The sequence below is a fragment of the Bubalus kerabau genome, chromosome 6 (assembly GCF_029407905.1).
Source record: "Bubalus kerabau isolate K-KA32 ecotype Philippines breed swamp buffalo chromosome 6, PCC_UOA_SB_1v2, whole genome shotgun sequence".
Taxonomy (NCBI): domain Eukaryota; kingdom Metazoa; phylum Chordata; class Mammalia; order Artiodactyla; family Bovidae; genus Bubalus; species Bubalus kerabau.
In genome coordinates, this window is record NC_073629.1 from 11,285,746 (window position 1) to 11,299,291 (window position 13,546).

General features: G+C 39.9%; 1 protein-coding gene across 5 annotated transcripts in view; it reads left to right on the forward strand.

The window, feature by feature from the left end:
- LOC129654576 (gamma-interferon-inducible protein 16-like) overlaps nt 1-13,546 on the forward strand; it is a 202,387-nt gene that overhangs the window by 80,499 nt on the left and 108,342 nt on the right. For 4 of the 5 annotated variants that reach the window (XM_055583885.1, XM_055583887.1, XM_055583886.1 and 1 more), the window contains exon 1: nt 7,829-8,198. The gene's annotated coding sequence lies outside the window, so the exon portion shown is untranslated. Of the gene's footprint in view, nt 1-642; nt 2,588-3,140; nt 3,207-3,876; nt 4,138-7,828; nt 8,199-13,546 lie in introns of those variants that run through there. The other variant, XM_055583883.1, reaches the window with a different exon arrangement.

Here is a 13,546-nt window from a genome sequence, read left to right on the forward strand (position 1 = left end):
AGATTTCTTATGCCATCATAATGGAAAGAAATTCTAAAGAGTAATAGGGGTCTTGTTAAAAGGAAACAGCTCTCACTGGACAAGTTTGGGACAATATTAACCTCAAAAGAATAATGCTTGAATTATATCAATCAAAATGTCTGAGTTTGTAATGCCACTCAAAAAAAGATAAAAGAAAAATAAAAAAAGAAAAAGGGGAAATAAAAGCTTATTTACTACAGTGGAGATTCTTAGGATACCAACTTCTTATTATGAAAATTAGTAATTAAAAGGAAATATTTAAGCTTTACTCTGTGTTAGTCTGGATAGGTGGATTATGCCACAACCTCAAAATCTTAGTGGCTTGAAACAAGAGAGTTTATTTTTCATTTTCACTCCTCGTCCGTCTTGGATTAGCAGCTGTTCTGATCCACATCTTCCTCACTTAGGGATACAAAATGACAGAGACTCAATGATTTAGAATGCTATTGTGGCAGTGGAAAGGAATGTGCTAGAAAATACACCATATGTCTACTCATATTTTCATGACCCAAGCAAGTTATATGGTCATGTCCAAATTTAGGAGGGTAGACAAGTTCAATCCCACAATGGCAGATTGTGTAAATTTTTTAGGAAATAAATTTCTTCTTCCCTTTTCCCCAGGAACACAGTAAACTTCATCCTACCGACTTTGTGACTTGCTCCAACTGATGCCACGTGGGCAGAAGTGACATCACGCTGGCCTGGAGCAGTGGCTCTACAAGGCATCTCATCCTTTGTCTCTTTAGCACTCAGGGCATCCAAGAAGAGAAGAGCAGGCCCCCAGGAGCCGGTGCTTCTTTTTTAGACTCCTGGTTTTAGAGACACACTACACTGATCTGGAGCCTGGAGCAAAGCCCAGAAGAGCTACAGCTGAGCCACAGGCAAATCACAGACTCATAAGAGATGTTTCTTGTTGTGAGTCAGTAAGATTTGGGCTTGTTTGTTGCTGAAGCAAAAGCTGACTAATCCACCCATCATATACTCAGAAGGAAGATTAAAAGTGGAATACTGGTGGCTAGCCACATTGCCTTTTAAAGTGAAGCGAGTACTCCAGATTGCCAACTAATAAATGTTGAAGGAATGATACTACTAGACACCACTGTTTTGCCATCCTGAAATCATTAATTCCAGCAGTTATTACCAATGAATATGGAACCATTAGGTGAAAGTTTATTCGGAAATAGAATATTTGGATGAGGCTAAGTAGCATCTTGTGGATTACTTCCTGCTTGCAGGGGGTTCACTGTAGCTTTGGAGAGAACTGGTGGAATCAAACGCTATGTCACTGATGGTGGACGGCTTGACATTGTGTGCTCCTGGTGTGATGCAGTTTGAAGCAATAGCACTGCCTTTGAAATATCCTTGCCTGAAATGTTTCATCTGTATTTAATCAAGACTTTAGTTTAGAGTTTCAATATACAGGGGATACAGGAGACATAGGAGCATGTTAAATAATGTTGCAGGAGACAGTGCATCAGGAATATGGTAATTTTATAAGGTGATTGTTCTAATTTTTTCAAAATCCCCATGTCACAGGGATTCAAAAAAAAAAAAAAACAGTATGTTTGTGTGGCTGTTCTGGTTTAAAAATGACAAAAGATATAAGACAAATGTAGTGCATAAGCCTTGATTGGATTCTAGTTTCAAAAAAACTCACTAGTTTCAAGAAAAGAAAAAAAACTATAAAAGTTTCAAAAGTTTTTCTAGTTTCAAAAAAAACTATAAAAGCATCTGTTGGTGAGTTTGGGAAATTTGACCATTTGGCCTGATAGTTGCATGATAACAGGGTATTTTTTTTTTTATATAATATTCCTAGGTGATGATAAAAGTAGTGAAGCTCTGTTGAAGACATTTTTCTTATAGGAAATGTATGCTGAAGTATTTAATGGCTAAATATTAAACCCAGTTTCAAATAGGTTGACAATAAATTTATACAGATAAACAAACACCAACATAATACTTATAATTCAAGCAAATTGTTAACATTTCTTGAATCTGAGTGGTGTATACAAGTGTTCATGATATTAATCTTTCAAATTTATATTGGAAACATTCTGTATAAAATATTTCATATAAAAAACCTAGGTGGTGGAATTTGAATCTGTACTCAAAATATCATTCCAATCTAGAATTCTGGCAGGATAAATGTGACATCAATTTTTCTTTTTATTTTAATTAATTTTTATTGGTGTATAGTTGATTTATAATGTATAGGTGTCAGGTGTACAGAAAACTGAATCCAGTCTGTTTTAGATTCTGATATAGGTCATTACAGAGTATCGAGTAGAGTTCCCTGTGCTATATAGTAGGTTCTTATTAATTATCTATTGTATATATAGTAGTGTGTATATGTCAATCAATTTTGTTTTCTTTTACTTGCTTTTAAGCCATTTTATTTCAGGCATCCTTATCCTGAATGGTTGCTCCTGACCTTCTGCATCCTCCATTTTTTTTTTTTTTTTTTTCCATTGTGCAAAGAGCGAGCTATCAATTGATTTAGGGAAGGAGATCAATAATTACACTTTACTTGAATTATGATCCACCTGGAGAAATCATATTTTACTGGGTAACTAGTGCTTCTGTTTGGAATAAACATTGCATATACAAAATGCATGAACTTCGTGTACATCTTCCACCTCATAAGATGAGGCATTTCTCTTCTTTATGGCTAAATGTCTCCTTAGCTCCAGAGCACATCCTTTGCCAGCGCCTTCAGAATCCTGATCTAATCTGTTTATTCTGACTCTTACATGAAACTTCTTTTGACACTTGGCCTTCAGCCTAACACACACACACACACACACATCTGTCACCTCCATATAAAGCATATTTTTCTGCTATCTACTAAGCCTCCCGAGATGTATTGATCTATTTCTGTTCTTCCCTTGACTGCAAAATTTCTGACTATCGTCTGTCCAAGCTATTGCCATTTCTAGCTATTTATTCATTATTCTCATTCATTTCTGAAGCAACTCTTGCTGAAGTCACACAAAAAAAGCAACTTGAGAGTGGAACCCAATTTTTCAATTGTCTGTACTCATCTGTATTTCTCTATATGTAATTTCTTAAAAAAATAATACCTCTTCCATCTAAAGTTTTTTTTTTTTTTTTTTTTGCAGTGTCCAAAGGATATAACAACAGTTTCAGAAGCACACCTAGTGCCAAGTGGCTTTGAAAGACCTGAGGTACATAGGCCTTTTCTAAGCAGGATTGGTCACTTCACTGGACTCTTTCCTATCAAACCAAGGCCACAGGGGTTCTATGAACTCAGGCCACTGTCTTCTTCCAGGCTCAGTTTTCCTCTCTCCACTTTAAACCATTTGGGCTCATGTGTGCTTTTCCTTTATGGCCTTTCTGTTGCCTCAAACCTGGGCTCCTTCTCAGTGTAGTTCTTCATACTGACTATCTGAAATGTTTTCTTAGCTTTGATTTGAGTTTATCTTGCTATCCTGTCTTTTGGGTCTCTTTGTTTCAGATTCATGCATAACATCCTGAAATCCACAGTTTTACCCTGCCATTGCATTTAGGTTCCCAGAATATCATGTAAGGCCGAGTATAATGGACAACCACCTTTTTGACTCAAAAGACATGAATTAGAACAAACTCTGGGAGATAGCAAAGGACAGAGGAGCCTGGTGTGCTGCAATGCATGGGGTCACAAACTTAGTTGGACATGACTTAGCAACTGAACAACAACAACCTTTCTATAAAAGGGGATCTTGCACAATAGCAGTTTTGCCTAATAAATGTCGTTCTTTGGGCTACTGTGTCTGGTTGGTGGCTTTGTAGCCAATTCAAAGGTTAAGGATAGAGTTGCTTATCTTGTGCCTACAGACCTGACTTCTACAATCCTAGGAAGAAGATATGGCTGCCAATTCAGCTTTGAATATCAATAAAGATACAGGCACTGACATTTTGATGAGTGGCATTTCTGTTATCCTACCTGAAAGAGGAGACTGAAAGTGTTATACCACGGCACGAGAAACTGGAGAGCAAACTGTGCAGGATCCCTGGCTGTCTCATCTGGACTTCATGAAGGCACTTTCCCAGTCATACATGGTCTACAACCATTCTCGGGATCGACAGGAAGAGAATGGTCAGGCATGTAGTATGATGGTGAGTTATGTCTACTTTTCTAAGATTTGGTATGAAGTTGTACCCTCTTCTAGGGAGATATGAGTAACCAATCTCAGGCGCCATGCAGGTCAAGTAGGCTAATGTGAACTGGTGAAGATCATTTTTGTCCTACTGCCGCTGCTGCCACTGCTAAGTCGCTTCCGTCGTGTCCGACTCTGTGCGACCCCAGAGACGGCAGCCCACCAGGCTCCCCGTCCCTGGGATTCTCCAGGCAAGAACACTGGCATGGGTTGCCATTTCCTTCTCCAATGCATGAAAGTGAAAAGTGAAAGTGAAGTCGTTCAGTCGTGTCCAACTCTTCGTGACCCCATGGACTGCAGCCCACCAGGCTCCTCCATCCATGGGATTTTCCAGGCAAGAGTACTGGAGTGGGGTGCCATTGCCTTCTCTGTTTGTCCTACTAACCTGGACATATAATAATGCTCAAGGCCACACCTCCCAGATAGCTTCACCTGGTACCCTAGCAGGGATGAGTCCAGAGAAAGGGAATAGAGAGTCAATGAAAGTTGTAGGGGTTGGGGTGGAGAAGGAATTTCCCTTTAATACTCATCAAACAGTAGCTTCATCCCTAGAGTCTGTGTTCCTGGAGATCTGGTAGCTCCATAAAGCACATCCCAGATAAGAAACGTTCTGTTCTTAAGAAGGAATGAGATAAATGGTCAGGTTCAGGCCTACTCATCCTTCCTTTCAACGTTCTTAAGACCATGGCTTTGGATGCTGGTTTGTAACTATAGATTCCATGTAAAGTGGGATTTCAAGCCATTGGAAATACTTTCTATATCCATCCTGTTCGTTGTGGTCAGCCACCTACTGAGCCCATTCACACACTACAGGGTCCATCCCTATGAGATCATACGTGTAGCACTCCGTGTGGATGAACTTTCATCTATCATATGACTTCTTTCTGAAGTTCGACATCCTGGCTAAAATCCTATGCCAAGTTCATCTCCTAGCACTCCATGCTCTGGAGCTTCACCAGATTCACTCTTATCGGTATTATCTATTGTCACAGTCAGCCACCCTTCTTGTTTTATAGGTATCTGGGTATTAACAAGTCATATAATTAATCAAGGGAGAGGTCTTCTCACAACAGGATGTAGACTTACCCTCACTCTAGATTGTGGCTGTGCCTTTGATTATGTGCAGTGTTTATTCTTGGAACCAGAAGAAGGGCTCTCTTGGGATTATATAGATAAGAGTGTTTAATCTTAAAACAGATTTATGTGCCTCAACTAATCCTGCTGGGATTGCTGAGCTCCTCATGAAGAAGAAAGATGGAAGTTCAAACCATGATAGTATTGCTCTAGCCTTATATGATGACAACATGTGCCCACTGTCCATTTTCACCCACTGGGTTTTTATAGCTGTGAGGCTGGAGTATTCATGAAGTTCAGTCTTGTGGAGGAAAACAGCCAATTAAAAGCGGGATAATGGCATAGGTAAAGCCTTCCAGACACTCTTAGGGGCACAGAAATATTAAGTAATGTGTTTCTTTTCAGGATGGAACTTCAGTATCTGAGCAGCTAATAAGTGTGACTCTTCATAATCCAGTAGATTGAGTGACTGCTATCCAGAAGATCTATCAAAAACTCCTCACACTGTACCTCACTTACCCAGGCCTTGGTCTGTTTGGGGCTGGGCCAACTAGCACAGCACACATTCTGTGAGAGCTTAGAGGCCTCACTTCTGGGTGTTATATCCTCCAAACAGGTTTATCTCTATAGTGTAAGATGATATATCTTCTATATTTAATGGTAAGCCCCCAAGACTAAGGAGTATAACTCCTTTGGGAGTTCAAAGGCACTCCTAGAAGATCAAATCCCTTTAATCACTTCATTGTCCATTCTCCAATTTCCTTAAGAAAGGTCAGGTTTACCTGAAACTTGGCTGAAGCTGCTATCCATGCTCAGTCATGTCAACTCTTTGTGACCCCATGGACTGTAGCCCACCAGGCTCCTCTGTCCATGAAATTCTTCAGGCAAGAATACTGGAGTGGGTTGCCATTTATTCCTCCAGGGAAACTTGGCTACACACCAGCTTTTTTTTTTTTCTTTTTCAGGATATCTTCCTTCTCAGATCTTAGCTTAACTCAGTACATCATGTCCTCTCTAATTCTTAAAGACAGATATCACACTAGTAAAGTGGCTAAATTTACATTTATCTCTTTCAAGATAATGCCACTCGGAGACCGCTACCCTCAAACTTACTTGTTCATCTGGTTTTGCCAGGGTCATCTACTCAGGATGGGAAAATAACTGCTTACTTTTAAATTGGCATAGAGACTCTTACCTTGAGGGGTCTGCATTCATAACCCTGAGGCATGATCACTATAGTGGCCAAGAAAAGCTCAGTTCCTACCAGATGTGATATTATTTTTTTTAATAGGGATTTGAATTCCAGATAATGTACATACAATGTGGCCCAAATGTCCAGATCCATAGTGCTATGACAATCCAAGTGCTAGTACTCAATGCCTAGCGGCATAACCCAGCTTATATAATAATATAACCTCATTGCATTCATTAGATTCATTGAATTCATTAGAGTTGATAGAATTCACTCAAAAGCAATGCTAAAATATGCCTAGGTCATGGGACTTCCCTGGTGGTCCAGTGGCTTAGACTCTGTGCTCCCAATGCAGGGGGCCGGGATTCGATCCCTGGTCAGGGTACTAGATGCCACAGGCTGTAACTAAGAATTCATGTGCCGCAACTAAAAAAAGATCCCACATGCTGCAAATAAGACCTGGTGCAGCCAAATAAATAAATTAAAAAAATATATATCTAGTTTAGCACTCTCTAAAAGAACCATAATTACCTCCAAGAAATTTGTGAAGAATGGAGAGATCACTATAACAGTTTAGCTACTTAAATTTTTAAAAATGACTATATGACAAAAAATGGCTATATGCAAATACTATAGCAGTTCAGCTACTTAAAAATGTGTTTGAGCACACAGATGCTCAACAAACGTATTTTGAATGAATGCATAGATAAATGAATAAATAAGAGCTGATTTGTAGGTCTGCTTCTTCCAGTTGCCAGCCTGGTGACCACCCCCTCCCGATGCTAATTTCCTATCCTTCATGTGGTCTGTCAGATCTTCTTGTACCTTATATTTGAACTGATACTGTGTTAGACATCTTTGCATGAAAGCTCCACTATTGGTGTTGGGAGTGGTCCTAGGGGAACCAAGATACGACTACTTTATTTGCTACCTGGAGCTGAGAGATTATCTAGATTCCATAGTAGACCTGCCCATGCCTGCTCCAAGAGCCTCAGTGGGGAACTAATGTGACTGTGCTTCTACTAATATCTCTTCCAGTCATTTCCACTGCCCTGCTTCTCTGGCAGGATTTATCTGCTCATTCACCTCTCTACTTGGCAGTCTGGTTAAAACTGCAACCTGAACCTCACCCAAGGCTATAGGAATTTATTGGCCCACCTGGCAGACGGTTAGACAGGAATGGTCTGAGTAATGGTTTTCAAAATTTATTGTACATCAGAGTCACCCTGGAGAGCTTGTTCAGACACAGCCTGCTCATGTCACCCCTCAGAGTTTCAGGTTTATTTGATCTGGCTTGAGGCCCAAGAATTTGCATTTCTAACAAGTTTCCAGGTGATGTAGATGTTGCCAGTCCAGGGGCCACACTTGGAGACTCACTACTCCAGGTGTGAATTCCTTGAAATCAGGAAACAAAGGAAGACCTTTTCGCTTTCATTTCTCTCTACCTAAAATATCTTTGGCTGATTTCTCAAATGGATAGAAAAACTACTCAGATTTGACTGAAAAAGGAAAGAGAAAACTCAATAGTGCCTTTTCTTTCCAGGGGCTTAGCACCCAGGTGACAGCAAGGGCCACTCCAGGTTCTAAGTGAAAGTGGCCAGGGGCACTTTTCCTTGTTACCTTTCAAATCTTCTTCTTATCATGTTAATGCATGAAGAAATTTACTTGCTGTATCTTTCTACCCTAAGAAGACTAAGTCATCCCTGCAGCTTTGACTCAAGGACTAGTTTGTTGTGGAACTAGATTCCAATGAGGTAAGGTTTGTGTGAATTTTTCTTGAAAAAGCTCAGGCAGAACCATTTGCTCATCGAAAAACTAGAAAGAAACAATGGTTGTGGGTTTCTGCGGTGGGAAACGTGGTGGTATTGACAATATTCCAGAAAAAGAAAATCTGTGGGTAGTTTGATTCTAAACCTCCAGTTGACTGAGGGAACAGAAGTTAGCTTTTATATCACCACAACTGAGATTTTAACAAAAGGAAATGCATTTGGCTGTGGCAGGAATTAGAATGTATTGTGCAGGAGGTTGACCCAGACTGAGTCTAAAAGGAATTCTGATTTTCTGGGTGTGTTGGTCTGCAGGTGTCTTATTGATGTGAGTTTATTTTTAGAGGCTTTTGATTTCTGGCCAAAGGAGGGAGAAACTTTAGGGCTGGGGATCTGTTTCTAAGAAAAAGATGAGAACAATGGCATGACAAAATGCCTATGATGTAATATTAGGTTAAAAACATCAGAATACGGAACTGTATTATGTATTATTCCTGAGGTTAAAAAAGTACCTAGGAGATAAACTCTTCATAGATTCAGAAGGGCAAGAGTATATAGCCTTTAAACTTTTTTTTTCTATTGCACATTTTAATTTCTATTTCTTGTAGTATTACATGACAGAATATTTGTTTCCGTTCATTTAAGATTGAACCCCCTTTCCCCTGCATTCACAGCTAGATTCTTTGAGTTTGAGGAATAAATTAGATTCATGTGACAACCATTCTTAAAATAGGTTGAGACATCTCTTATAGCCTTATTAAATACATAATAAACATTTCTAAATGTCCCATCAGATGAAAGTTGTTAATTGTGTTATTCAGCACTTCTATATTTATGCTGAATTGTTTTGGTTGCTTGAATCATAATTTATTGAAAAAAACATGTGCTATAATCTCCCACCATCATGGTGATTTTTCAGTTTATTTCTGCAGGTCTTTTGACTTTTGTTTATGTCTACTGAGTCTACCTATTTAATAATGCATCTACATGTTTAGAATTGTTATGTTGCTTTAGTTACTTTAATCTTTAATCATTGTATAGAAACTCTGTGTTTAATGATGTTATTTGTCTTCAAGTCTTCTTTGACTGATTTTAATTTATCTATACTGGCTGTCTCTTAGCATTTGATTGACATATCACTTCTCATTCTTTTCAACTTTTCATTATTTTCATGCTGTAGGTGTGTCTTTTGTAAGAAGCACAGAAGTTGGATTGTGTTGTAATCCAACCTGATGTTCTCTTTTAACTGACAAGTTTGATTTACATGTGTTGAGATAATTGATATATTTGGATTTGGTACGATTAGTTTTATTTTCATATTATACTTCTTTTATGTTTGCTTTCTCCTTTTTAAACATCTTTTTTTTTAGGATGAATATTTATATATTTCCCTTCATTTTTTAAAAAAAATATTTATTTTTAATTGAAAGGTAATTGCTTTGCAGTATTGCATTGTTCTCTTGCTTCTTGTTTCGTAAGTCCTATGTCATTAAGTCTGTGAGGACAAGGCATTTTCTTAGAGTCCAGGTAAATTGCTACCAGATGTTTTCTCACTCCTTTTAAAAAACGGAGGTGAAATTCACATAACATAAAATTAACCAGTTTAAAGTGAACAATTCTGCAGCTTCTACAATGTTCATAATGAGTATGCAAGCACAACTCTATCTAGTTCCAAAATATAACAAGGTCTCTTTTGCTTTGCTCTGCAAGATGTTTTATTAGACCTCAGCCCAGGTTGTTTTACTTTTCTTGTAAGAAAGAGTTCTTTCTATATACCTCCTGTGCTGTGCTGTGCTTACTTTCTCTGTCATGTCCAAATCTTTGCGATTCCATGGACTGCAGCCTGCCGAGCTCCTCTGTCCAGGGGATTCTCCCTGAAAGAAAACTGGAGTGGGTTACCATGCCCTCCTCCAGAGGATCTTTCTGACGCAGGGATCGAACCCATGTCTCCTGCATTTCTGGTGGATTCTTTACCTCTGAGCCACCAGGTAAGTCTCTATACACCTTCAGTTCAGTTCAGTTCAGTCGCTCAGTTGTGTCCGACTCTTTGTGACTCCATGAACTGCAGCACTCCAGGCCTCCCTGTCCATCACCAACTCCCGGAGTTTACCCAAACTCATGGCCATTGAGTCGGTGATGCCATCCAACCATCTCATCCTCTGTCGTCCCCTCCTCCTCCTGCCCCCAATCCCTCCTAGCATCAGGGTCTTTTCAAATGAGTTGGCTCTTCGCATCAGGTGGCCAAAATATTGGATTTTCAGCTTCAACATCAGTCCTTCCAGTGAACACCCAGGACTGATCTCCTTTAGAATGGACTGGTTGGATCTCCTTGCAGTCCAAGGGACTCTCAAGAGTCTTCTCCAACATGACAGTTCAAAAGTTCAATTTCACCATAGTTCAATTTTTCAGTGCTCAGCTTTCTTTATAGTCCAACTCTCACATGCATACATGACTACTGGAAAAACCATAGCCTTGACTAGAGGGACCTTTGTTGACAAAGTAATGTCTCTGCTTTTTAATACGCTGTCTAGGTTGGTCATAACTTTCCTTCCAAGGAGCAAGCGTCTTTTAATTTCATGGCTGCAATCACCATCTGCAGTGATTTTGGAGCCCCCCAAACTAGTCAGCCACTGTTTCCACTGTTTCCCCATCTATTTCCCATGAAGTGATGGGACCAGATGCCATGATCTTAGTTTTCTGAATGTTGAACTTTAAGCCAAGTTTTTCACTCTGGTCTTTCACTTTCATCAAGAGGCTCTTTAGTTCTTCTTCACTTTCTGCCATAAGGGTGGTGTCATCTGCATATATGAGGTTATTGATATACACCATCAGCACCTTCCAAAGCATACATGGACTGCCCTTAGCCTCATTCTCTGTCCACTCTGCTATTAGAATGATCATTAGATCTGATTAGACAGATTATCTGTTAGACTGATGATCATTCTAATAGCAGAATGGAAGGGACTGAGGCTGCAGGCAGTCCACATCTGCTTTGGAAGTTGCTGAAGGTATATAGAGGCTTACCTGGTGGCTCAGAGGTAAGAATCCACCAGCAATGCAGGAGACGTGGGTTTGATCTCTGTATCAGAAAGATCCTCTGGAGGAGAGCATAGTCACCCACGACAGTTTTCTTGCAGGGAGAATCCCATGGACAGAGGAGCCTGGCAGGCCGCAGTCCATTGTGCGGCTTCTAATTGATCGGGCTTCCCTTGTGGCTCAGCTAGTAGAGAATCCTCCTGCAATGTGGGAGACCTGGGTTCAATCTCTGGGCTGGGAAGATCCCCTGGAGAAGGGAAAGGCTATCCACTCCAGTATTCTGGCCTTCCATGGATTGTATAGTCCATGGAGTAGCAAGGAGTCAGGCATGACTGACTTTCACTTTCACTTCTAATTGACCTGAATCTTGTCCTACTGTTTATTTTATTCATTTATATATATATTTTAATTCAGATATAGTTGACATATAACATTATATTAGTTGCAGGTGTACTATTTATTTTAGATGCTGAATGCTGGATTACAAGAAAACCCCAATCTCTAGTAAGGAATGTGTGTTAGAGCTCTACCTGACTCTACCCCACCTACACAGCAGGTTATAGTGAGAATGCAAAATTCCCTGGACCACTAATGGAATGGAATGTTGCCAGGATCCAGTACCCCTACCCTAACCCCAAATTTTCCCTGATGTTTTCTAGATGTTGTAATTCCTGAATGTATGTCAAAAGAAGGAGGATGAGAACAGATAACACTTTGGCCACTAAAATATCAATATGCATGCAGAGAAGGGTTTGATCTCAGTTTTCTACTTGGCACAGACTCAATTTCTCTAATCCAGAGGGGCAGCATTGCAGAAGGGACAAAGTGTCTCCACACTTTTTGGTTTTAGGTGGACAGGTTTTGTGTAGCAACGTATATTAAGGCTACTGTTTGCACTTACCAAGCAATTACCATCAGCTTTTCACATTATGCTAATAGGTTGACTGATGGCGGTGTAAGATTTTTCTTTTTTCTTTGTAAATCTTCACATCTATCTTTGTCTTCATAGGTAATTCACTGGAAAGTCGGGAACATCTGCTTTGGAAAATCTTGGCAGTTTTTTTTTTTTTTTAATGACATTTTGGGGTTCATAGGCCCTCATATACCAAGGGCAGAGGAAGAAGGTCTGAGAAAACATAGAATTTGAGTCTTTTGTGCATAAATGGCACCTCCCAATCTGGTGACACTTCAGATTCTGGTTCTCAGAGTTCTCATCGAATAAGATATTATAAAAGGACTCCTGAAGCAAGTTTTATGTGGAAGTAGGGCCATGGTCTCGGAGAAGGCAATGGCACCCCATTCCAGTACTCTTGCCTGGAAAATCTTATGGACGGAGGAGCCTGGTGGGCTGCAGTCCATGGGGTCACGAAGAGTCGGACACGACTGAGCGACTTCACTTTCACTTTTCACTTTCACGCATTGGAGAAGGAAATGGCAACCCACTCCAGTGTTCTTGGCTGGAGAATCCAAGGGACGGGGAAGCCTGGTGGGCTGCCGTCTCTGGGGTCACACAGAGTCGGACACGACTGAAGTGACTTAGCAGCAGCAGCAGCAGCAGGGCCATGGTCTTGGTCTCAACCACACTCAGAGATCAGGGAAGAGGTTGAAAGGAAACCCCCTCACTGCCTCAGCCTTGTCCTGTGAGCTGGTTACAGACAACTCTCTCCCATGGCTTTACAAAGACACCTGCCCTTGAGGTCCTGAAATTCTGTCTCCTTCATACCTTCTCTAATATGATTTCCTTCTTTGTTCTTCATGGGAGAATTTAGAGCAGCAGATTTGAATGATTTTCTTGGGTCTGCTTTGAGGCAATTTGGTATAGCATTGACTTTGATAAAACATAACAAAACAAAAAGTTGGTAAAACATAACTCACATGACCTGAGTTTAATGTCTGGCTCCATCATTTAGAAGCTCAATCATTTTCTTTACTTCATTTGTTTTTCATTGATGTGATCACTACTTGACACATATTTTTATTTGTTTGTCCCACTAGTGCATAAACCCAATGTGGGCATGGAATTTTTCTTTGATCTGTATCTCTACTGCTTCGTATACAGGCTAGCACATTGTCATTAATATTTATTGCATTAGGCTTGTTCCCCCCTCCCCTTTTTTTTCTTTTGCAATCCTAAGTAACTCTGAAATGAGCATCTTCAAGTTTTCATCATAGGTAACTCTGATGTGGAATCTTTTTTTGAATTATTTTGCAAGATACATCACAAGTGCAATTGTTAAATCAAAGTCATAACTATTTTTTGACTCAATATGTATTAGCAAATTGCTTTCTAAGATGTCCAG